This window comes from Balaenoptera physalus (genome assembly GCF_965194825.1).
Source record: "Balaenoptera physalus genome assembly, chromosome: 5".
In the NCBI taxonomy this organism is placed as follows: domain Eukaryota; kingdom Metazoa; phylum Chordata; class Mammalia; order Artiodactyla; family Balaenopteridae; genus Balaenoptera; species Balaenoptera physalus.
The window spans coordinates 95,467,822-95,494,735 of record NC_138884.1 but is presented as its reverse complement, the minus strand read 5'-3'; the positions used below and the strand labels follow the sequence as shown (position 1 = coordinate 95,494,735).

The following is a 26,914-nucleotide window of genomic DNA, read 5'->3' as shown; positions in this document are numbered from 1 at the left end:
ATATAATGCTACTGTTCCTTCTTTTTCTAGTCATTTTATATGACTCTCTAAGCATAAAAAAGCCATGATATTTCCTTGTTCCCACGTCTTAAAGAAATGCTAAAGACATGGATGTGATGAAAGAAAGAGTCTTTGCTTTATACATTACTTCACTGTGCTGCCAAATGCTTTGCCAAGTCAAGGAGTTAAAAAAAAAAAAATGTCATCCTCATAGCGGGCCATACGAAGGGGCAACCTGATGAAATAGAAGAGAAATAAAAATCCCACTGCAAGATAATTATGGAATCATGTACAAACCTTTAAAGGTTAATGAGCTCTCTAGAGAAGATGAATGACAGTTCTAGAATCAGTGCCTGCCTATAATCCATTTTCAACATAATCCTAGTTGTGAAGATTTGACATATTATAGGTAATCTGGGGGTGAATGTTAACTGTGAAAATGGTAATTTAGGTATTGTGAGCCTAACTGATATTAAGAAAAACATCATTTGGTCAAGAGATGAAACAAAAGAATTTAAAACTTAGTGACTAGAAAAAACAAAGCCCACCTTAACGATAAAAAGCAAAGTAAATGACCAAAGAATGATCTTTGAAATTATTAATATAAGCCAAATGAAATCTATCTTTTTATTCTTCTTTTATGTAAAATTTTAAGTGTATAATTAAGCAAAATTATTTCTTTTTAGTTAAATAACGTTGTGGTAAGAAAGACAAAATGACATAAAGAGAAAAATATTTAGCAAAATACATCTGAAACACGTAGATTTCTTTTATAGTAAATGAATACAGTATGATGATTTTTGAGACAGAATTTTCTACTTTATATTTACTATAAGATTACACACTCTAGAAGAAGACAAAGACTTTAGCATGGACATTTATGATCAGTCAATTCATTAACTGAGGAATAAGTTGAAGTAAGAATAATTGGTAAAATTAAAGTGGTAAAATTAATAAAATTAAATTCTTATTTTGTAAAATAAAGGCAGATTACTCAAACATTTTTAAATGAAAAAAATGTGTATTGCAAATAAGAGAAGCCTTGATAAAATACATAAATTATTTATTGTATTTATGCTTGTCCAAATGTCAAATTATATAACCTTAGTATTATTAATAATAATAAAATAATAGGAGTAAATATTTACTGAAAACTATCTAGTTCATTTTATTGCTCCAGTAAATGTGTTAATCACTTTATGAGCATTATTTCATTTAAATGTTTTAGCAACTTCACAAAGTTTGTATTATTGTTATTATAAAATAAGATTACTGAGATTTTTATGGTCATATGATTTATCCAAAATAGACAACCAATAAGTAGAGAATTTAGAATTTTAATTCAAGAAGTTTCCTTTTAGAAATTGAATTTTGAACATTATTGCTTTGATACTCTCATTTTATAAAACAATAAAATGAAACAGTATTTTTTTCTTTAAATTTTAATGCTTAATAAAAATGGTCAGAAATAGCTTTGTACTGGTATTTGGGAGCAAGTTATGTTAGATGTATTTGGGTTCTCCAGAGAAGAAAACCAACAGTATATAGATAGATAAATCTATTTCCAGCAGGCTGGAAACGCAGGTAGGGTTTCCATTTTGCAGTCTTGAGGAGAATTTCTTCTACTTTGGGGATTCTTAATCTTTGCTCTTAGAACCTTCAACTGATTAGATGAGGCCCACCCATATTATAGAAGACAATCTGCTTTACTCAAAATCTACTGATTTAAATGTTAGTCAGATGTAAAATATAACTTTACAGCATCATCTGGACTGGTGTTTGACAAAACAACTGGACACCATGACCTAAACAAATTGACACATAAAATTAGCCATCAAAAAAGTCAAATCTGTAAGCATGACTAAATTTTATCATCCTGAGTAATCTAAAATAAGTGAGTGAACAGTGATTCAACCAGTGTTATGTGAGGGATATTAGAATAAATAAATGGGAGAGAGAGAGAGAGAGAGAGGCTACTCCATTTCTACAAGTCAGATCTCTTCCTTGACCACAAAATCCTTACAATAAATTTTATTATCTCTTAAGGTAGGTAGAGTTTCTTAGTTAGTTTGTTTATTCTGTAACTTGCCACCAAACAAGCCTAACTTTTATAGTTTATTAAGTTTGACAAAAAGTAAACAGACAAGTTACTAGAATCTACAAAATACCATTCTAAACCAATACGTTTCTTAAAAGGACTATCTCGAAAGGGAAAAACAAAACAAACAAACAAAAAAATCCCACTTTTCCTTAAGTTTCTAAAATTAATTCCAAAGCTAAAATAAGAATATGAGGTAAAAGTTGTTTCTACACATCACAGTATAAAGTCACAGTGCTTGAACTATTATGTTATTCATATGCTCGATTTAACCTAAAAATATCAAGATATGTCTAGAGGAGATGTCAGGTCATGAAAGAATTATTTAATTTCATAATTACAGTGATCTAAATGTTCATGAATTAATTTCATACTCATTCTTACATTAAAATATGTCAAAATTAATTTGCACCTGAGTTATTTTAAATGATTAAAATATTTTAAAATCTGCATTTAATCTAAATACTATATTTATAATTTTTACATTTGTGTTGTTATTATACAAAGAGGAGGATCACTTATTGATTTTTGTTCAACAGACTGAAGTATGTTTTAAATGTTCTCTTATTTTTTCAAATACTTTATAGTTCTTTTAAAATGTTAACACTAGGAAAATAGGTCAAGACACTTCCTCTTGGATCTCAATTTTCTAATAGGCAAAATGTGAAATTGTATGAAATTTTCCATAAAATAAACAACAGTTTTTGAATTAAATTTGTATTATTATCATGTGACACAAATATGCATATATGCAGAGATAAACTTATGCAAGATGAAAAGACTCAACGTTTTAGTGAGTAGTGAGTACATAAAAATTTTAGTAAGCAAATAAAAACAGACAAAAACAGCAAAATCTTTACAATAAATTTGTTCGTATTTGATTAATACAAAAAATGCTTTGTGGATACTTTTTTTTTCATCTGTATGGCATGTGGGATCTTAGCTCCCTGACCAGGGATTGAACCCATTCCCCCCTGCATTGGAAGCCTGGAGTCTTAACCACTGGACTGCCAGGTAAGTCCCTGAGGATACTCTTTCTATATAACAAAGAAGGGACTCTAGGATTAAACAGAGCAGTATGCATACAAAAGCATGCAGTATTGAGTACACTCATGATTGAAAATAGCAGATATTCCACACTTTGCTAAAAATGTTTGAGGGTAGAAAGGCCAAAAAGTTATTATCATGAAAGACACTGAGTTTGCAAATGTTCTTCTCAGAGCCATGGGAGCAGTTCTAAGCACAGGGAAGGAAGCACATGCTAGAAACATGATCAGACTCCCTAAAATTTCAGAGACAAATCTATCGGTATTTTTGTGTACTTCTCTAGTGGGATATCACATTTCCAGAAAAGTGCTGAACTTTCCTGCTGCTGTCAGGCATTTAGTATCTTTCCAGTGGTAGGTTTAAAAAAATCAGCATTTCCACTCCAACTTTTGGAAATCATACTGAAAGGGAAAAATTAAATAAAGAACGTACTGTGAATACTAAGGCAAGTAGATTTTCCAAACACTTTATGTTAGAATACCAGAGCAGACAATGGAATGATGGTTCTAAAAGATTTCTTTTATCTTCATGTGCACTTTTATTTGTCCATGTCAGATTTTCTCATATTTTTGTCTAGCTTAAAATATTTAGAACAAGTGATAGCAATTCCTCTTCGGAATCTTGAGTGTGAGATTTGAGAGCTAAATTGAAATCTCCATACAAATGGAAGAAGCAAAGTTACTTAAAAGAGAAGACCACAGAGGCAAAAGGGGAACAATATATATTTTTCACCTGTTAGAAAATAATAAAGCAAGCACTGGCTTGTGTAGGAGCTTAATAATAAATTTTCCATCCAAATAATTTCACAGAATACATTAGCCATTCCTTCCAGACATGTGCATTATGATTTTTCCTAATACTGTTAATAGGATGGAATCAATACATGAGAACAAGTTGAGATTGGCAGAGGGCAATCTTGGATATATCTGAGATATATTTCTCTAAAGATAATAGGATAAGTAACCATTAAATGCATTTTTGTAGGGGGGCAGACTGTTCCTTCTTAATCAATAATTAACATTCTTCACTGTTTCTGGATAACATCTTTTTTTCCACTGATTTATCTTCCTAAAGAAAGCTTAAGGTTAATAGCTTGTCACAAGCTTTTGCTGATGCTTATGTTCCAACATGCTTTCAAAGAAATGTGAGACAATAATTTATCTGAATAAGGGAAAAAATAAACTCTTAGTTCAATTTGATTATGTAAACTTTAGTTTTTATAAAGATAAAATTTTTTTATATTCCAAATATAGTTAAAGAAACTTTCATAAAATAAGAGAGAATGTCATCCAAGGATGTGCAAGAAGAATGGTCTCTATCTCTCAGTTACACTGTGGGAAAATCTGTGTAAACAATCACAAATTTCTTCTCAGTAATAGTCCAAAGTTCATGAATTTATTTTCTAATTTGACTGTGATAACCTTGCTCACTTCTAATTGATAACGTTATTTTTTGTTATAACTTAAAGGATACAGACTTGATTATAGACAAGTCACCATTAATATAAGTTAATTAATTGGCTAAAGATCATATTTTCCAAGTGGCTGAATGTATTATTCTTGATACTTCCCTGCCTCTCTCTCACACAAATATCTGACCAATATAATCAAATAATTTTGGCTCTACTTTTATGATATATCCAGAATTTATCATTTCTCAATACCTTCACTGCTACCACCTGGGTCTAAGATGGCATCAAACTACATAGCATTTCTTGCAGTAACCTCCTAACTGATGTCCCAGCAGTCTATTTCCAATATAGTAGCCAGTATAATCCTTTTAAAATATTTCAGACCATATTATTCCTCTGCTCCAAGGCTGCAATGATTCTTTTCTGAACATTCTAAACAAAATGGCATTACCAAACTCACACTCACTCTCCAAACCCCTTTTAGATGCTTTAGTCTTCTCAAAAGCACTCATAACTGTGTGACATCCTACATTTCTCTGTATGTATTTGTTTACTATTTGTCTTCCCAAATATAATATAATGAAAGAGAGTGAAGTCAGGGACAGTATTTTCTTCACTAGGATATCTCCAGTGCCTAGAAACTTGCTGGTTCATTACAAGCTCTGAATAAATATAGGTTGAATAAGTGAATGAAATTAAGAATATACCAAGGTTTATGATTGCCACAAAAATTAGTCCAATAATTGTAAATGGATTAAAAAGGTAATCTCCTTTAATGTAGATTAGTTTTAACATTCTAATATGAATTATATTAATAGCTACATTTTTCTTCTGCCTTCTATGTTACAAGGCCCTATGTTAAATCCTTTATATACATTGTCCTACTCATCTTTGAATAATGCTGTGAAGTAGGTGCAAGTATGACTGATTTTACAAATGAGAAAGCCAAGACTTAGCAAGATCAAATTATCTTTTCAGGGTAAGAAAGTGCTTATGTGGCAGAGCTGAAGCATGTCAAATTGATTTCACAGCCTGTTTTATGTTATACTGTCCCAATCCACAGTTTAGATGTTTTGGGTTAAGTGATGTTTTATAGACCTGCCTGGCATCATAATCTGCACCAAATAACGTGATAAATACATGAATTATTTTCTGAAATCCCTAAGTAGTGCCTCATTGGATCCTTTTCAACACTCTCAAGAACATAATTTCTCTCTATTCTGTTCATATTTGTTGCATCTATTTTACAATCTGGGTATGATCTTGATATTTCCAACTGTGAGTCAGACTTTACCCCAGCATTATTCAAATCATCTCAAGCAATGTTTCTCTCCTTTTATCCAGGACCTCAGAAATTTCCAACCTGTGGTCTTTGTGGGCAATAGCTCCACCTTGCTCATCCCTGCCTCACATTAAAAATACACTACTGTGATACTGACAAAATGTTTTGAGCCTCTATCAGGTGATTCCTTTGCTTTCTGGTTTTTCATCTGAAACTAACTCATAGGATACAACATAACTCAGATTAATGTATTTACTTAGAGGGAATTTAGTGTACTAGTATAGCACACCATTTTGGATCTATTAGAATAATAAAAATAACAACAGTAACACACATTTATTTCAACTAGTGGGTCTTAGTTTAAGTTTGCTGGCTACTTAGAAAGTCCATAGATGAGACACTGGTTCCAAGAGCAACTGTATAATTGATCCACCAAATGTGTGTGTGTGTGTATGTGTACGTGTGTGGAAAACTATGTGTGATTTGCAGGGAGGGCAGTCATAAATTTCATCAGATTGTCAGAGGGACTCTTGTCATAAAAAATTCTTAAGAATTTTCATGTCATTATATCATTTTTGTTAGAGGAGGTCATCAAGAGGATATGATCACTGATTGATCCACAAGCTGGCCCAGGGTAATCAAATGCTCCTTACCACCTCCCCGACCTTGGAATACACATTTTGCCCATTCTTCCCACAGAGGGAGCCATTTTCAAGGACATGACCTTAAGAGAGCAACGTGTTGTGGCCATCTGTATGGTACATGTAACTGAACCCAGCTAAGGCCTCTATGTAAACTCAGATTCTGATGAGAGGGTGAGGAGATCTACTCATCTTGTAAGTTTCCTTGCTTATTTACCCTGCCACCTACCAATCTGAACCCCTGCTTCTTTCTTCAGTCTCTCCTTGCCCTCCATGTATGGGGGCCAGTTTGCAAACCAACAAATGTTGAGCCAGCCAGGATACCAAGAAATGGGGCTTAGGAAAGAGGCATCCATGAGGGAAATCCCAAGTTGACCATCGACCTCTATGTGGAGAGGGATGGCCCGTATGTTAGATACTTGTGGACTGCTGCATGAGTTTGGAGGTGCCCCCCAAAATGCTGGCTGTTTTGATGCACTTGTCTGAGGAACTGGTTATAACGCAATTCACTGGGGCAAAGAAAGAAGAATGGCTGTGCAGGGGGTGGGCCTCTACTGTGGGCAGGTCAGCTGGACACCAATGCCCAATGAGAAGCTGAAGCTTCAGTTAGAAAGAGGAAGAGCTGAGGATAGAGAAGGACGCACAGGTGTCCACCGCTCTGCTGGCTTCGGGGCTGGCAGACAGGGTGGGAGAGCAGGATAGTAAATTGGAGAATCTAGAGTGCCATTTTGAAAAGCTAGGAGGGAGCAAGCTGCAATGGATTAAGGTCCAAGCGCTTGTGACAAAGCCTGATTGGGACACTAATGGGTGGAATCCCTGGGAAAGTGAGGAGAGCAAAGGGGAGGATGCTGTAGGGTTTGACAATGAAACGGTAGAAAAGCCCCTGCCATCTGACCCCTAATACAGAGGAAAGCAAAAGCACAGCAACAACACCAGCCAGTGGTGCAGCGCCCAATTCAGGAGACATTCATGATGAGAGAATATATACCCACTGAGCTTACTGATATAGCTGCCAAGTTCCAGCAAAAAGCCAGGGAAAGGACACAGACGTGTTGGTACAGCTATGGGATATGGGGCGGGGGAGCCAATGGCATTTCTCTGATTGGGCAGGAAATGGAAAAAAAATGAGCAACGTCACCACATACTCTGCCCTCCAACATTGCCTACATGGTGCTCTGGGGGTTCAAGGTACTCACTCCCTTGTAGACTGGATCGCTCTAGCCTTCAGGAAGGCTTGGTCCAATGAGAGGAGTCTCCCTGAGGATGCAGGACACTGGAAATATACAGAGGAAGTGTAACAATGTTTAAGGGATTTGGGAGTAAAACATGCCATCTATGCCCCTGTCTTTGAAGGCCCTGATGGGACCACATTCACTGCAGGAATGAAAGCCAAGATACTCCAGTTTGTCCTCAGCACTGTTACTTATTTTGGAAATCATCTTAATCTGTGTTTCTCTTTCATGTGCCTATATTGTTGCTGTGGTGTCTGCCTCCAATGCAGAGAGATAGATGCCAAAGAGTCACCTCCATGTTAATGGAACCTCTTGCTGACCACTCAGGGCACACTGCAGAAGATGGGAGATGTGTAAGATTGTAAGAGCCAGTCACAAGGGGTGGGGTGTTGGAGGAAGTTATCCAGAGGACGTGACCTCTGATTGACCCTTGAGTTGGACCTGAGCAATCAAGGCTCCTCACACCACCCCATCCTTAGAATATACGTTCTGCCAGTGTTCCCACAGTGGAAGCCGTTTGCAAGGATGCAGCCATGAGAGAGCAAAGTGTTGTTGAGACTATCTGGACAGTACACGTGACTGAACCCAGTTAAGGTCTCTATACAAACTTTTAAGATTCTGGAGAGCGGGTGAAGAGATCTATGCATCTTGTAAGTTGCCTTGTTATTAGCCTTGCCACCTACCAATCTGGAGTGGTCACCCTCATTCTTTAATCTCTCCTTGCCTTTTGCATGGGGGCCAGTTTTCAAAACAAATGTGTATATTCAAAGAAATTTTGTTTTTACTAATTGCCTCCAGGGCCACCTAGAAATTATGAATCTTTTTTTAAAAGTTTTATCTCAATGTGTCTAGACTTGCTATTATTTTCCTTAACTGGCCTCATTTTCATAAAGTTTTGCTACTCATCCGCCAGGCAAAACTGAGCCTTTTGTATCATATTTTGTTTCTTGAGGCACAGTTGTTTTCTGTGGAGGAAATAGTACATCAAACATACAGAATGTACATCTTTGTCAGGGAGGGGTGAGGAGGAATGTGAGATGTGAATTTTGTTCTGCCCACAGCGTTTGTCAGCCAGCAGCGAGGGAAAAAAATGGATATAAAAATCTATTGCTCTTGAGGAAAAGGAGCAGGTAGCAGGTACTGTTACTTTAAAAGACAGAGATAGCAGTTTTTGTTACTGTTTGCAGCTGTGTTTTTCTGCCAAAATAAACATGGCTGTGTTGTATCTCACCGTTTCTCCTTCTTTATCTCTTAGTGAAGAGAAAGGAAAATTCTCACTTTACTGATGCGTTAAATCATCATTTTCTGAGGCAGAGAGGAGGAGAAATGCTCTCGACTGTTTCCATGGATGGTAGCATTTTATTTCACTGTTGGAAAGTTGATGGACAAGATTACTATTTTTCTTGACTAGCCATGTTATCTCCAATTTACCAGTTTCTGAATTACAAATCAGCAATTTAACTGGTCATAATTTACCACATTTACAACATTTTCCTCATCACATATATATGTATCAACAACAAGAACGCCTAATATTTGGCAAAGTTGTGTGTGTGTGTGTCTGCATGTGTGTGTGTTTGAGAGAGAGATAGAGAGAGAAAGAGAGCTGTTTTAAAATGTAGATAACAGTTTAACTCTGACCAGTAATTCAGAACAAAGCATCATCAATATAAGGCTGCTTATCCTTAAAAGTTTTTGTGTCAGTTATTTAAAGTTTATTGACTATTGATAAGTTATTTGGCAAAGAAAAAATCAGAAAATAGATTCTACCTTTGATAAGCACTTTCAGGACAACATATAAGTAAAAAAAAAAAAATCAACTGAAAAATAGTGAGACTTCAAATGGGAATTATATTTAATGACTATTGTTTTAAGTACTGTATTAGTTTCTTATCGTTGTTGTAACAAATTACCCCAAACTCAGTGGTTGAAAGCAATGCAAATTTATTAGCTTATAGTTCCAGACATCAGAAGCACAAAATGGTTTCCATGGGCTAAAATCAAGGTGCCTGCATGCTGAATTCCTTTCTGGAAGTTCTAGGAAAGGCTCTGTTTTATTGCTTTTTCCAGCTTCTAAAGGCTGTCTGAATTCGGTAGCTCATACTCTCCTTCCATCTTCAAAGGCAGCAATAGGGCAGTAGGTAGATGAGTCTTTTCCACATCTGAAGGGTAGCAGAATATGCATTTTTGGCATAGAGATTATCTTCAGCTGATTATTATTGAGAAACTACAGACACAGGAGAAGCTCTGAAAACAGAGTAGAAGTTACGCTTTTGTAAGGGACATTTACATTTACGAAGGAAATGTTCATTTCTAATAGTGTCTCCTTCTCTGTACCAGGGAGAGAAAGACGACTCTAAATCACAAGAGAATCTTATCAATAGAGAAGAACTTAAATCTATATAACAAACCTCATCCTTGTTTACCTTGCTTTTCCTGGTCTCATAACTGGCATTGCCCTGCCTTCAACATCTTCCTTTTTTCTTTAGCTGAAAATGGCATTTTTTTTACTCCAAAATGTTAATAGCATTTCTTTCTTTCTTTTTTTTTAATCTTAAAGTTGATATTTATTGTTCACTGACAAAAATGTCCAAAACTTATAAATAAAATGTAACCCTAGATAACAAGAGTTATTGCAGATAGAAATCTGAAGATTCTGGAACCTCTTAGTTTAGGGGTTACTCAATTCCTTTGTGAAATAAACATAGTATAACCGGATATCTTGTTTTCTTTCATCTTCCTACTGTGTTTTTTTTTTTTTCCTTGCAAAGCTTTTTTTTTTTTTTTTCCATCGAAGTATAGTTGATTTACAAACTTGTGTTAGTTTCTGGTATACAGAAAAGTGTTTCAGTTATTTATATATATATGTATACATATATATATTCTTTTTCAGATTCTTTTTCATTATAGGTTATTACAAGATATTAAATATAGTCCCCTGTGCTGTACAGCAGGACTTTGTTGTTTATATATTTTATATGTAGTAGTTTGTATCTGCTAATCTCAAACTCCTAATTTATTCCTCCTCCCCTTTCCCCTTTGGTAACCATAAGTTTGTTTTCTATGTCTGTGAGTCTGTTTCTGTTTTGTAAATAAGTTCATTTTTGTCATATTTTAGATTCCACATAGAAATGATACCATGTGGTATTTGTCTTTCTCTTTCTGACTTTGCTTAGTATGACAATCTCTAGGTCCATCCATGTTGCTGCAAATGTCATTATTTCATTCTTTTTTATGGCTGAGTAGTCCATTGTATCACATCTTCTTTATTCATCTGTTGATGGACTTTTATGTTGCTTCCATGTCTTGGCTATTGTCAATAGTGCTGCTATGAACACTGGGGTGCATGTATCTTTTCAAGTTAGAGTCTTCCCCAGATGTGTGCCCAGGAATGGGATTGCTGGATCATATGGTAATTCTATTTTTAGTTTTTTAAAGAATCTCCATACTGTTCTCCATAGTGGCTTACGAATTTACATTCCCATCAACAGTGTAAGAGGGCTCCCTTTTCTCCACACCATCTCCAGTGTTTATGATTTGGGAACTTTTTAATGATGGCCAGTCTGACCAGTGTGAGGTGATACTTCATTGCAGTTTTGATTTGCAGTTCTCTGATAATTAGTGATGTTGAGCAGTTTTTCATGTGCCTATTGGTCATTTGTACGTCTTCTTTGGAGAAATGTCTATTTAGGTCTCAAAATGGCTCAAAGACTTAAATATAAGACAGGACACCATAAAACTCCGAGAAGAGAACATAGACAAAATATTTTCTGACATAAATCATAACAATGTTTTCTTAGATCAGTCTCCCAAGGCTTTTATAGAAATAAAAGCAAAAATAAACAAGGGGAACCTAATCAAACTTATAAGCTTTGTATAGCAAAGGAAACCATAAACAAAATGAAAAGACAACCTATTGACTGGGAGAAAATATTTGCAAATGATGCAACCGACATAGGCTTAATTTCCAAAATATACGAACAGCTCATACAACTCAATAACAAAAAACCAAACAACCCAATCAAAATTTGGTAAAAGACCTAAAAAAGATATTTCTTCAATAAAAATGTTATTTAAGGTGGTGGCTTGGCCATCTTGGTGAGTTACTCAGTTTTTCTGGGTATATCCCATGTATATATGATAAACTTCTGTTTGATTTTTCTTTTGCTAATCTGTCTTTTATTATAGGGAACCTTACCCAAAACTCAGAAGAGCAGAGAAAAAATTATTTTTCCTTTCTACACATCACATCACTCTGACACTGACTCTTGTTCCTCCCTCTTCTATAATTAAGGAACTTTATGATTACTTTGGGTCCACTGAGTAACCCAGGATAATCTCTCTATTTTAAGGTCTGTCGATTAGCAACCTTAATTATATCTGCAGACTTAATTCACTTGTGCATGTAACTTAACATATTCATTGGTTCAAAAGATTAGGACGTTTACATGTTGGGGAGCCATTATTATTTCTACTATAAGCACATAATATGTACTTTATATTATGCCAACTCTTCTATGAAGTTGAGGGAAGGCAGACCAAGTCAGAAATGGACATCTATGTTCATAGTAAAGTATATTCATTAACTTAATAAAATGGATTCATTTGAGTTATTACTAAAGTACTATGTGGCAATATAGTGTATGACATCCAATAGCTCAGGGAAGTTTGGGGGATGGAAAAGCTATTATTTTTAACTCTCACTTTATAGGTTTCTTAAAAGCAGAAATGCCCTAACTACCAGATACCACTGAGTGAGAGCAGTTAGTTTTAGCCATATATCAATCTAATTCTCATTAGGTCTGTGTTATGATTTTATCCCAATAACAATAGGAAAATAATTTTGATCTAAAAGTCATTTGTATCTTTGGGAAACTTGAAAAAAATGCTATTTTAGTTATCCCTTGACATTTCATAAGTTCCAAGAGGACAGGGAATGCCAAATTGTTTTCACATGGTGTGAATCAGCCTAACTTCATTTTGAAGGAAGCACGTATTGAAAGCCTTGGACAATTATTGTGCCTTAGATACTGGACAAAGAAAGATGAACAAAACACTGAACATTTCTATGAAATGCAACATCATGCTAGAAATACACCAAGAGTATTAGGGAGTAGGAGGAAAGGACATTTAGACAGAGTCAAACATCTTATAGGAGGTGATACTTGATTTGATTCTTTTCGGAAAAGGAGTAAGATTAATTTAAGACCAAAATGTTGAGAATAATGGGTTAATGCCATGTGAGCAGAGGGAATAGCACGAGGAAAAAAACATCACAAAGGTGTAAAAACATCAGAGAGTGGTAGAGGCAAGATTTCTGAAATCTGCAGTTTCCAGTGACATATCTATAAATGGGATGCAAATAGAATATAGCACATTATGAAATTATTGCTTAGTGATTAGACTAATCAGCAATAATATTTGAAGAAAATTCTCCATTTATTTACATAGATAATGATGCCCTGGAGTAGATGAGCAACCTCTACGTTCTCTTCCAGGTAATTTTTATTCCAGGTAGAGCAACATAGCATGGAATAGTACTGAAAAAGTCTCTGCCCTTGTTCCACGGCAGTGAAGGGAGACAATACACAAAAACATAATTATGATAAAATGATTTCAGATAAGAAGACTAGCAATGAAAAACAAATACAATAAGACACAATGTGACTGATGAAAGGAGGAGGTGACATTTTGAGTAAAGTTTGTAATAATGAGACGGATCCAACAATAAAACTATCTATGGGAAGATATTAATCATTGCAAGGAGAATCATAAAGACCTATAGCTATATTAAAATGATGAAAGTTAATGCTTATGTATACAGCAGATACATATTTTATTGTTCAAACCAGGACATCTTATTGGTGAAGATTTTTATTAAGGTATTTATTCACTGACTGAATGATTTGATCTTATTTTATTGGTGGTCAACTACTATTCAAAATTTATTTTTGAAAATAAAATTATTCCTAAATGACTTAAAATAATATATATCTACGTTAATTACATATACATTGCTACAAAAGTATATCAATTAAAGCAAGAAGTGTCATTTACATTAAAAGTGAAATAAGCGGATTCTCTTTTCTTGTTACATATTCACACATTTCAATTCCCTAGCCACCTAGTATGCCTTGCAACTGATATTTTTCTGCAAAATGCTTTTTAAAATATAATTCTTCTCTTTTTCTTTTTTTACAAAATCACCCATAATCTCCCCCCAAATTATTTTTTACTTAAGAAAATTGAAAATGCTGATATATTTAATTGCCACTCTTCTTTATATCATAACATTTTTAATTGAGATAATTCCCTCTCTCTCTCTCTCTCTCTCTCTCTCTCTGTGTCTCTCAGTACCTGGTAAAAACTAACCAAACATTTAACAAATGATGAATAATTTCAATTCCATTTTTTTTTTTTTTTGTATTGACAGGTGAAGGTATTTCAGCACCAACAGATTTATAGGTATGTCTTACTGCCTTCATTCAGAACGCTAATATTTTTAACGAATATCTTGCAAGACAAAATTGGTTAAATTAAGTTGACTCCATACATGACTCACTTAAATGTTTCTATGTATGCTTTTTTGCCAAACATAGGTGCTTCAAAATCATAAAATCCCTTTATTTGATTCCATACCAGTATAGAATATAAATTTAATATGTAGAATTCCATCAAAATTTCTTTCTATATATAGAGATACTCCAAAGAACACATGTAGACTTTCAAAATTAAATCTGTACACCATGTAAACTTTTATTGTTTAATTTGTTCAGTACTTTCATAGTTCTCGTAAGAATATATTTTAATGCCTCTCTCTTTGCAAGCTTTATTTTCAATAGATGAGAATTGGTACTATTTCCAAAACATAAGTTTTGTGCCGCTCAATTTACTGGACAACTTGAATTAGACAAAATATATTTAAATTTCAGAAGATTTAATGACAAAAATCATCTTATTCTATATGCCTAGGATAAGTTAAAAAAATATTTATTCAAAGGCTCAATATATCTAAAGTCTGATCACTGACAGGCAGTCAAGAGTCAAAGCATGCACAATCAACAGCAGCTTCATTACTATTTATTTTTAGTTCAGACACTCTAATTTTGTATACATAATATGTTTATAAATATTGACAGCTGCATTTGGTTAGTAAAATGTCACAACTTTCTTGTGAGTATTTATAAATTACATTTTTACTCTAATCATTTCTTAGTCTGTGGTGTGTGTGTGTGTTTTTTTGTGTTTGTGGTAGAGGTGGGCTGGAAGTGAAGAAATGAGCTCATACAAGAAAACAGAGTAAAATGTATTTAGAATTTCATTATTCTTTACATTAGCTCCAGACAATTTGACGAATTTTTGGATTTAATGGAATTATTATTTTTCAAGTACTAAAAAGACAAGAGTAACTGTAAAAAAATACAGTTAATTCAGGAGGAAGGGGAGTATGGAGTCTGTGGTGCTAGCTTAGAGTCAGAGTATCAAATATCATTAAGACTTTTTAATTTTAATTTATATACAGATAGATATGTACAGAAACACACACCTACACACATACACGCATGTATGTGTGTATATTTATATGGATTACTATACACACATATATTTCAAACTCTGTTGAGAAAGCCTAGAAGTACTGACACCCCAATAACAATCAGCACATTCAGCACTACATCATAGTTTGCAAATACCTTTCTTCAGTAGCATAAACCAAGTTTTCCTGAAGTGATAGCTGATTCTAGGTCTGGGGCAGGGATTATACAAGATAAGCCTGGTACATTATGTAGTGTCAGAAAGTAAGGAAATGCTTATTAAAAAAGTGGAATATGTCAAAAAGATATTGGAGCCAACCTTTCAGTGTCCCAATAGCCCAAGCTGCGACAATTTGAGCAACAAAATAAATAATGAGAGTATTAGATTATCACTCAAATCATAAAAATAAATATCCATGAATCCATATTGATATGAATAAATGACTGAATAAGTAAATAAAGGGATGAGAAAGAACACACATTTTTTTTTTTACAGAAGAATTTCTCATAATGAATGTAGAAGAAATGAGGAAAATAGAAAATCACTGTTAGAATATGACAGTAATAATTGCTATGGGCAAGTCCCTGGATGAATGCTAAAATTACTGTGAAAAATTTTAAGTAGAAACAATATACTTGCAAAGTCTCAGAATAACTTCCCTCAACTATTAATTAATAGATCTGGCAGTTTTATCCGATATCTACAAATTATTTGATACTTTCTTCTCCATGAGGTATAGTTTTACTCCTCTCCCCTTGAGAGTGGGCTAGATATAGTGACTTGCTTTTAAGGAATAGAGTGGGGAAAGGAAAAAATACAGTAACTTTATGGTGGAGAAATCTAGTGGACACCACCTTAACCAAGAAATTAAGGTTGACATCAACAGTCATAAGTCATGCTGGTATCATATACTACCTGATATTATGTGATGAGAATATCTTTTCACCACTGCTGTATCATACTCCCTCCCCAAAGCATAATTCCAGTCTAATTATAAGAAAATATTAGACCAACCCAAATCAGGGGACATTCAACAAAATACTTTGCAAGAACTCATCAAAATTGTCAAGGTCATGAAAAACAAGGGAATGCTGAGATTCTGTCACAGACAGGAGTAGACTAAGGAGATAAGATGACAAAACACATTATAGTACCCTAGACTGAATCCTTTAATAGTAAAAGTACATTAGCAGAAAATATAATAAAATCTGAATAAAGTATTTAAATGTTAATAAAATGTGAATAAAGTCTAATAAATGTTAATTTATTAGTTTTAAGTATTTACCAGCATTACAGACCATGTTAGTATTAGGGGATGCTGGATGAAAGTTTTATGGGAACTCATTAAACCATCTTGACAATTATTGAGTAAATCTAAAATGATTTCAAAATAGTTTTTAGAGGTTGACAACTTTTAGGATAGTTTAATGGAGAGAACCATCAGAACTTCATTCTCATTTTAGCTCTACTTCAAACAACTTGTTTCTTCTTTGGTTCTCAGCTTTCTAATTTGTAAAATGCAGAGATAAGATAATTCACCTGTGATTCTTTCTTCAGTTTTCTCTAACATTATGTGTAAGGTTTAAATTATGCCGAGCCATAATCTTAGATTTTTGTTAGGTGGATTGGTAGAAGCAGACATAGAGATTAGTGTGGCAGACACCCTGTAAAATGACCCCCAGTGATCTATACCTCCTGGTATCTTTGCCCTGGCGTAATTCCCTCTGCTTGCCTGTGGGCTGGATTTGGTGTCTCACTGCTAATAAATAAAACATAAAAGAAGCGATAGGGTATTATTTATTGGACTAGCTTATAAAACACTGCAATTTTCATCTCGGACCGTCCCTCTCTCTTATTCTCTTCCTTGCCCTCTCTAACTGACCCAGAGAGAATCCAGATGTCATGCTATGAGGCAGCCATGTGGACAATTCCAGGTGATGAGAAAGTAAGGGACTGACCACCTGAAAAATTGATTTTCATTTCAATGAGGGTTTATCTATTGTGTCTATTCTGTCTAATGATATAATTAGTGAAAAAAGATAAATATTATATGATAAGACACCTTGTTGTAAATATGCATCTTTTAGGGACTGTGACTTGCCTTTAGCTTCTGATTTCAATATTTATTGGAATAGAGTAAGGCCCTGGCTGTTTCCATGGTGGTCATTAGTTTCATTTCTGCAAGCAGACTCACTCTCACTTTTTTCTATATGGGGCTACGGGGCTACCAAACAACCTTTTTGTGGGTTCCTCAAATAAGAAAGTCTCATTTTACATAATTTCACTCTTTCCCTGATTTAATCTTATACCAATTTATTCTTCCTCTTTTTCCTACCCACAAATGTTTTTGACCCAACCATTAAAGGTTAAAATATGGCAAAATGGAACATTGGTATAATCTAATGTGATATTCCTTACTTTTTCTAATGTCATATGCATCTATTATAATTATACTAGATCAATTTTAAAATTTCTCTTTAGATTCATGCTAATGATATAAAATATAATACGATTAACATTGAACAAGGAAAAGTGTAAGAACGTTTTATTTTGTATGATGATGAAATATCAAGGTTATATATGGTATTTCATTATGAAATGAATACATCTAAATCTTGTCAAAAGTACATTCTAAACCTTCTCAGAAAGAGTTAACTTTTTCTAGGTCAAGTTTGAAACATTACCTTTTGCTATATTTTTTCTACTTCAAATATTGGGGTTGATAATTTGAAGATACTAATCTTAAACTTTCAAGAAAATTGCTAGTGGAGCTAAAATAAAATATCATGTCATTTTTTGGAATTAGCTATTTAATTAAAATTTTCATTCATCTTCTTGAAAATAGAGATAACTGACAGGCAAATTTTAACCTTCAAGAAATTATTATCTATAATGAAATTATTAAACTTAAATTACAAAAATTAAATTTTTGGTTTGTGTATTTTTCACGTATTTTATTTGCACAGTTGAGATTTAATATTATGAGAGAAAGTTCATATAAACATGTGTTTAAGATAAGATTGACTCAATGTTTATTGACTGATTGATTGAGGATTGATTTTAACTAGTAAACTCAGAACTAATATTTGAATTTATTCTGGACATTAATCAAAATATGTCTCCATTAAAAATTTTCTTTTAAACTTTTTGGACAGGCATAAAATATTTTTTTATTTATGCTTGCACAGTAAATTGGTAATAGTTTAATGATATTTAATTTTAGTGAATTAACTCTCTGATAACAATGCTATTTGTTCTTTAAAAATCTGTAGACTTCTAGTTCATAAATTAACAGCTCCAAAACCAAGCTTCACATTTAACTAGCTCTCATAAACATGAACAAAAATAAAACATTAAGTAACTTTGCAAAGCCAAGGGCTTATAATTTATTGGCAATTTTGCTCTTTTAATCATATCATAAGTTGGATTGAATGACCTGCTAAGAGATGAAATGAGTCTAAACTGCAAATTCAAAATCAATTTAAACATACAGAATAGGGTCTGCATTTTTATTCACATATACGAAATGCTCTTTAATTTGAAGAAAAAAAAAATAACTTGAGAAATGAGCATATATCTATCTGTCACTGATAATTCTGCCTCCTCCTGATGTTACAATGATTCTAACAGTGGAGAATATTAAATGAAATCCCTAAGTAATGGAAAGGGTGATTGTGTTAAAAGGGCTGAGACATCAGTCAACTTAGACTCATGATGTTATTACCCTTCCTCTAGGCAGTGCCACTGAGATGCTATAAGTGACTGCAGAGCTCAGCAGGAAGGAAGAAAATGTAATGATGATTCTAATTTTCATGTAGATTTTCTTTGTAGTTGGAGCATGTCCTGCATCACATTGCTTCCAAAACCAGAGACTGCCACTTTGTACTCTGCCACTTGCAAGTGTGAAAGAAACATTTTAAAGACAGGTATTCAAGTCTGATTTAAACAGTGTCTGGAAAAACAGAGTGGAGATAAAGATTGATAATGTATTAGTACTGGCCGATAGTGGATTAGCCAAGTAGACTAAAAGTGTTTTCATTGTTTGAAGTTCCATTGCCACATTTTAGCTGTGATCTTAAACAAGTTATTTAACTTCTCGGTGCCTTAGTTTGTCAACTGTAAAATTATGATAATCATAAAATTGATGGTATCTACTTCATCAAATTATTCCGAGGTATAGAAAATTAACAGAAGAACAAAACACTTAAAGCGGCACCTAGAATATAGTAGGCACAAAGCTCTTATGTGTATGCCTAAAAAAATATCCCCATGGCAGTTTTTTATGAAATAATAAATGAAATTGTTTTCCTGTTTAGAAAAGATGTACAAGTCAATTATAGATAATTTAGAAAATAAAAAATAGTAGACTCAAATCTTATTCATAATGTCAAAACTCATTAATAATTATTATTTAATTTGTTTTATTTACCTATTAGAAATATTTTCATAAATTAAATATACCTGTATAATGCCATTTTTAGTAACTGCATGCTTATTCCATTAGGTTATTCCATAATTTATCTCCCATTTAATATCAGGCCTCAGTTTCTCACCTCTAAGGTGCACATAGTAGTAAATACCAACCTCTTCGTATAATAGGGAAAGTTAGGTTTGACAGTGTATATAGAGTTAACAAAATTTGAGCTATTTTTATTATTTAATAATTGCAACTTAAAAAAATTCCATTTTGTTTTAACTCACTTTAACATATTTAATGATGCATTGGAGAATGTGTATATGTTGAATTATTGGAGCACACATTACACATTAAGATTTTAAATCTAGGAATCACTTTTAAATTGCAGTTAAGCATAACTGTTTTAACTAAATTTTCCTTGTTTTTCCTCCAAGCAAATTGAATTCCCAGAATCCCTTCTCATTATTCTCTCCTATTTTAAGGTCCCGATTCAACAGTCCTCCAAGCAAAGACCTAGTACACCCTTTCAATTACATGATTACAATATGCACACAGTCTCATTTATCAGCCTTTATAGAGTTAACAGGGTCCTTTTGCCTTGAACCATCTTTTAAGATATTTAAAGGTGACTTTATAATGCAAATAATTTTAATTTTATATGTATGAGTGTAGGGGAATTATTCTAATTTGCAATGATATTAAGTGCAAACTAAGTGAAAAGTAAGAGTGAGCAACTCTGCAGAATTATTCAGTTTTAGATTTTTTCCATAAATATCTCCTCTGAGTTCTTCATTGGATGAAAACTGCATAGAAAGTAAATGTATATCTGCAATTTAAAATATTAATTTATTCTCTAAAGATGAGCTCATATTTTTAATCAATGTGTCATTTTTTTCATGTAAGGACTAGGTTAAAAAAATTGGGGGACTTGGGTCATGTGCTGCCAGTTTAATATCCTAGTAATCAAAGCAAAAACTCTGAGATACAACTCTTAGACTATGGCCCTTTGACACCTGAAGAACTAAGGACATGTTCTCTTGAATGATGGAAACTCTATTAGAATTTACTTGGAACTTATAAATTCCATAGACTGATTATTTTAATTTATAGCATATACATTGCTTCTATTTTATTGTTAGATATTTTAATAATTCTGTAATATAATATTCAGTAACATGCACATCTATTGCCATAGAACTATGAGAAATTATTTTAACACATGGTAAAGTCTTACACATTACTATGACACTTTTAGTCACCAATAAAATAATTCCTAATATTCTTCTGATATCCTTATCTTTTTACTGTCCAAAAAGTCTATTTTGTCTATAAACTAATTAATACTAAGAAAATAGGGAGCAGGCAAGTAATGGTAGCTAGTTTTCCTTTATTCATGAATATTATCATAACTATGTAAGGGATGGAATATGTTACAAATTTTATGCTAAATCTGGAGAATTGTAATGAGGATCTAAAATTGTGCTAAGAACCAAAGGAAAGAAATCAATTAGCAGTGTTTGCTGAAAGAGTATTAATGGAACTAGTGATACGTATACCATATATTAATCATCCCCAGTGAACTCACATTCTCAGACTAAATTTTTCCCATTTTCAATTTCTATTTTGGATCATTATTTCTTTATTAGTCAAGCTTCTTGCAGCTGCACAAAATAGAACACAACTCAGAATGGTCTAAGAAAAACGAATTTGTTATTTGATTGGCTGTGTAACCGGCGTTCTCAGTGTCACACTTATGTTCATGAGCAGACACAGGAGCTTTCTCAAATATATCCAGTCTCTCCTTTGGCTCTGTGTTGCTTTCATTTCAATGTACAATCTGCCTTTGTAGTGGCAAACATGATCACCTATATCATCAGGCTTTTCTATTATCAGTTTATAAACCCCAGCAGAAACAAGCAGCTTTCTTCACAGTTGCAGAATGAAATATATGTTACTCTCATTTCCTCAACCCAGAATGCAGCTCTGTAGTGAAGAAGGGTTAATTAGATCCAACAGAGTAACATGGACCTATGGTGGGGTAGAAGTGAAACACCAAAGAAAATTTAGGAAGCCTTCACCTAAAGAAGGGTGAAACAACAAATGGTCACCATAGCAAGAGATATCAACTAAAATATTAGTTTGATAATCTCCACAGTATTAGTTTTCTACAGTTGCATTAAAAGTTACTACAAACTAAGTGACTGTCAACAACACCCCTTTATTATCCTATAGGGTCTATAGGTCAGAAGTCCAGGCATAGCTTACCTGGGTAACCTGTTCAGGTTCTCACAGACTGGGAACTGTGTGCTGACTGTGTCAGCCTGAGTGGTAATCCAATATTTATAGGTTTCTTCCAAACTCAGTGATTGTTGACATAATTCAGTTCCTTTCCATTGCAGGACTGAACAATTCAGCTCTTAAAGGCCTCCCACTGTTACCTGCCATGTGACATAGTACTTTGTTTTTTCAAGGCCAAAAGAAAAGTGATTTTTTTCTTCCCTGCCTCTGATTTTTATATCTAGACCTGCTTCTCAAGGGCTAATCTGCTTATGTCAGCTCAACCAGGATAATTTACCTCTTGAATAACTTAAAATCAATTGATTACATCTGTAAGATTATATCTGCAAGATTCCTTCACCTTTGCTATGTAATATAGCAGTCATGAAGCATAAAACTTGGTGGTAACTATTTTAGAATTCTGCTTACCACATCTACTAATCAATACCATGAATATATAAGGTATAAACAGACTCAGAGTTAACTAAAATAAATAATATTTTCAAGATTGTATCTTTCTAATAAGTTCATTGGCATCTTTTACTACCATGCTTTCTTTAATACAAATGATTCATTTTGGTTGTTAGTTTCCTTTTATAATATTTATTATAGTACCTCATAATCTTCATTTAGCCACAATGCATCAAAAACTTCATTCAATATTGTTTCTCTTCATTATGTAAATCTTCAAGTGAAATCATTTTCAGTTTGACAGTTTAAACTCATATAGAAATGTACACATATGTATATTACAACCAAAGAATTCCTTTGTACAAAGAGTTAAAAACATTTTTAGGGGTTCATGTTAGCTGTTGCTACAGCCAAGACATTTTAAAATCCTCTCCCTAAAAACAGCTGTATAGCAGGACAAAATTGACAATAACAACCATTTCAGTGCTCTGGAAAACTACCACATATTTATATGAAAACTGTCTACACTTGAATAAATATTGAACCTTTAGTAAAAATAACAGGAATCTGTGATGATCCACCCAAAGGAGAAAGAGATAAAGCAGAAAAAATATTTTTGAAAAAATAATGATCAAGAACTTGATAAAGTATGTTAATGTACACTTGAAGAGAGATCTAAATTAGGAAAATTGCAAATAAATCCACATCTAAAGAAATCATAGTCAGACTGTTGAAAGAGAAAAATTTGTGTAAAGCAAAGGAAAATTGACTCACCAGGTACAGGGACGACTCAATATAATTAATGAATGACTTCATGTGAAACCATGGAAACCTGTAGACAGTGGAATAACATATTCAAAGGACAGAAAGAAAAGTAAGTAAACAAAACACCCGGTCAACACAGAAATGTATATACAGCAAGACAGCCTTCAAAAATGAAAGTAAAATTCAGATACTCATAGACAAAGACTGAAAATTGTCACTAGTAGATCTGCCTTACAAAAAAATGTGCAGGGAATTCTTCAGGCTAAAAGAAAATTACATGAGACAATATTTAAATCAGAAGAAGAAATTTTAAAAAAACCATAAAGGTTAAATTGTTCAGTTAATATAAATGAGTCTATAAGTATTTTTTATATATTCTCTTAATATCTTTAAAATTATTAAAGTTTATAAGGCAATGATTATAACACAGAATTGTTGGGTTTATATCACATACAGATATACCTTAATAATTATATATAGATGGGGGACTGTAGCTATATAGGAACAAAGTTTCTATATTATACTGGAATCAAGTTAGCATTAATATGAAGTGAATTTAATCAATTAAGATTCATGTCATAGCCCTGAGGGAAGCCATGAGAACATAACTCACAAAAATATAATTTTAAAAAAGGAACTAAATTTTAACATTAAAAATATTTATTTAGTATAAAAGCCAGTAGTTAAGAAAGCCTATAAATACACCAAAAAAGTAGAAGACATATATAATGTAAATCCAACTGTATCAATAATTATATTAAATGTGAAATTCTAAACAACTCAATTGAAATAGTAGATATTGTCAGACAGTATAAAAAAATCAAAATCCAAATATAGGCTGTCAGCAAGAGACAAAACTTAGATTGAAAGAAACCCACAGATTGAAACTAAAAGGGCGGGGAAAGATATCCATGTAAGCAGAAACGGTAAGAGAGCTGGATTGGCTACACCAATATCAGAAGAAATAAAATAAAAAAGACTTTAATATTCTTAGAGATGGGTAAGTATATTTCATAATGATGAGTCAATAAGTCACAAAGATATAACAATTATAAATATATACCCATCCAATAACAGAGCTACAACATAAAAATTAACAATAACAGTTGGAGATTTCAAGAATTAATTCCATTCTCAAGAATTGATAGAACAGCTAGCTAGAAACTCTGTGAGAAGATAGGAGTCTTGCACAACACTGTCAACCAACATTATTAAAATGACATATTTAGAACACTCCACCCAATGATTGCAGATTACACTGTTTTGAAGGAGACATGGAACATTATCAGAATAGATTACCTGCTAAACTTAAATTAACTTTAATACATTTTAAAACTGAAGCCATGAAAAGTATATTCTTCAACTACAACAAAGTTAAATTGTTAAAGCAATAATAGAAATACTAAAAAGTACCAAATATTTGGAAATTAAAAGCCACCTTTCTAACAATAATATAGGTCAAAAAGAAATTTTAAGGGAATTAGAAAATAAACTGAATGAAAAGAAATACAAAGTATCAAAAATTATGTAATGCAGTTAAAGTAGTGATTAAAAGGAATTTTATAGCTTTAACCATCTATAGAAGGGGAATGATCGTAAATGGGGAGAAGGGCTTTGTTTTTTGGTCCTGATGGAAATGTTTTAAAATTGGGTTGTGATGATATTGAGCAATTGTATTAATGTACTAAAATTTTTGAATTTTACCATAAAAGATACATTTTATGACATGTAAATAAAACTAATAAATATTTGTTGACTACTAAACCAGAATATTAATTATAAACTATATTTTGAGAAAAGGGGCAAAATTACTAAAGTGTTGTTTTGAAAAGATTAACAGAGGATTAGTCTGAAGGACTGAATTGAATGAAGAGAGTTTGAACCAAGATCATTTAGTGTGTAAATCAGAGTGGAGATAATGGTCCAGCTCTGAATGTACACAAAAAAAGTCATGGAATTGTACACTTAAAACAGATGAATTTTATGGTATGTAAACAAAGTTACTAAAAAAGTAATCTGGACATTTATTTTTATCTGTGTATCATTTTCCATAAAATCTATATCTGAAATAAATTTACCCTAATTGAAATAATTAATTGCATTAATGACACTATAAGAATTTATCATTCATCTACAACTTTTATTAGTTAAAAAGAGTTTATTTCAGATAAATAGTATTAAAATACTAATTTTCATTTCCTGGTAAATCCAAATAACTTCAGCAGCCCACAGAATGTAAGAAGATATTTTTATTATATATATCTGAAAACAAAGTCATCAATGATATAGAAGGAACACCTAAAATCAGTAAGAAAAACAAAAAAATTGAAAATGGTTGAAACATATAAACATATACTTCATATAAAAATATACATTAGGGCTTCCCTGGTGGCGCAGTGGTTGAGAATCTGCCTGCCAATGCAGGGGACACGGGTTCGAGCCCTGGTCTGGGAAGATCCCACATGCCGCGGAGCGACTGGGCCCATGAGCCACAACTACTGAGCCTGCACGTCTGGAGCCTGTGCTCGGCAACAAGAGAGGCCGCGATAGTGAGAGGCCCGCGCACCGCGATGAAGAGTGGCCCCCGCTTGCCACAACTAGAGAAAGCCCTGGCACAGAAACGAAGACCCAACACAGAAAAAATAAATAAATAAATAAATAAAATTTATTAAAAAAAAAATATATATATATATATACATTAATAGTCAACAATAAATGTAATTCTGTCAAGCCAGCTCAAAATTATTAGTCATCATAGAAATTCAAGTTCAAATTAAAATACAATAGTATCACACAAATACCATTATAGATAAAATACAAAGCAGAGAATACTAAGTATTGAAAAGATCAAGGTACAACAAGAACTTTTATACATTTCTGGTATGAATGTAAATTGGTACAAGTATTTTGGAAAACTGACAATATATATTAAAAGATCTCTACTTCTAGGCACATACCGAACAGAAAGAGTACCTCGTTAAGCATGAAAAAAGGCTTCTGACGGCAAGTTTATGACAGCACAGCATACTAGTCAAACATCAGAAACTAAATGTGTATCAACAATAGAATAAATTAATTGTTGTAACTTCATGTAATGGACTACTATACAAAAACTAGAATGAGTAATCTACAACTAAGCATGATTATCGGGATACATCTTACAGTGTTTAGCAAAACATGGAATGGCACCTGAATAAAAAATATTAAATGAACAAAAAACTAATACAATATGTATACAGTGCTTTTCTATTTTATACAATTTACATCAAATTCCATTAACCTCATATAACATGATTTTTTCTTGTTTCTCCTTTTTTCTTTCATATCCTTTTGATACTTTCATACATTTGGAAATATTAAAGGAAAATCTTTTGATTATTTTGCTTTTAATGTTTAGGAGTTGTGAAACTATTTATTGTACATATCCAACTTGGTATGTTCAACATTCTCAATTTCTTCAAACAGACTTACTTTTAAAATATTGACAGGCTTTATTTTTAGAGCAGTTCCGGATTTGCATAAAATTGAGCAGGCTGTACACAGAGTCCCATATACCCCTTCTCCCACTCCCAATACAGTTTCCTCTCTTACTAAGTCTTTCATTAGAGTGGCATATTTGATTCAATTGATGAAATGATAATGATGTATTATTATTAACTAAAGTCCCTAGTTTACATTAGACCTCTTTGTGTACATTAGAGTTCACTGTTTGTGTTGTACTCTTCTATGGATTTTGACAAAGGCATAATGTAAAATATCTGCCATTACAATGCCATACAGAATGGTTTTGCTGCCCTAAA

General features: G+C 32.9%; 2 long non-coding RNA genes across 2 annotated transcripts in view; one reads left to right on the top strand and one right to left on the bottom strand.

Annotated features, from left to right (window-relative positions):
- The window catches only part of LOC309662143, a 455,958-nt gene that overhangs the window by 412,190 nt on the left and 16,854 nt on the right, over positions 1 to 26,914 (bottom strand). The window lies entirely within an intron of this gene.
- On the top strand, positions 5,142 to 25,794 carry LOC309662151. Its single transcript, XR_014264541.1, has 2 exons — positions 5,142 to 6,276; positions 9,458 to 25,794. It is a non-coding gene; the product is annotated as an uncharacterized lncRNA (long non-coding RNA).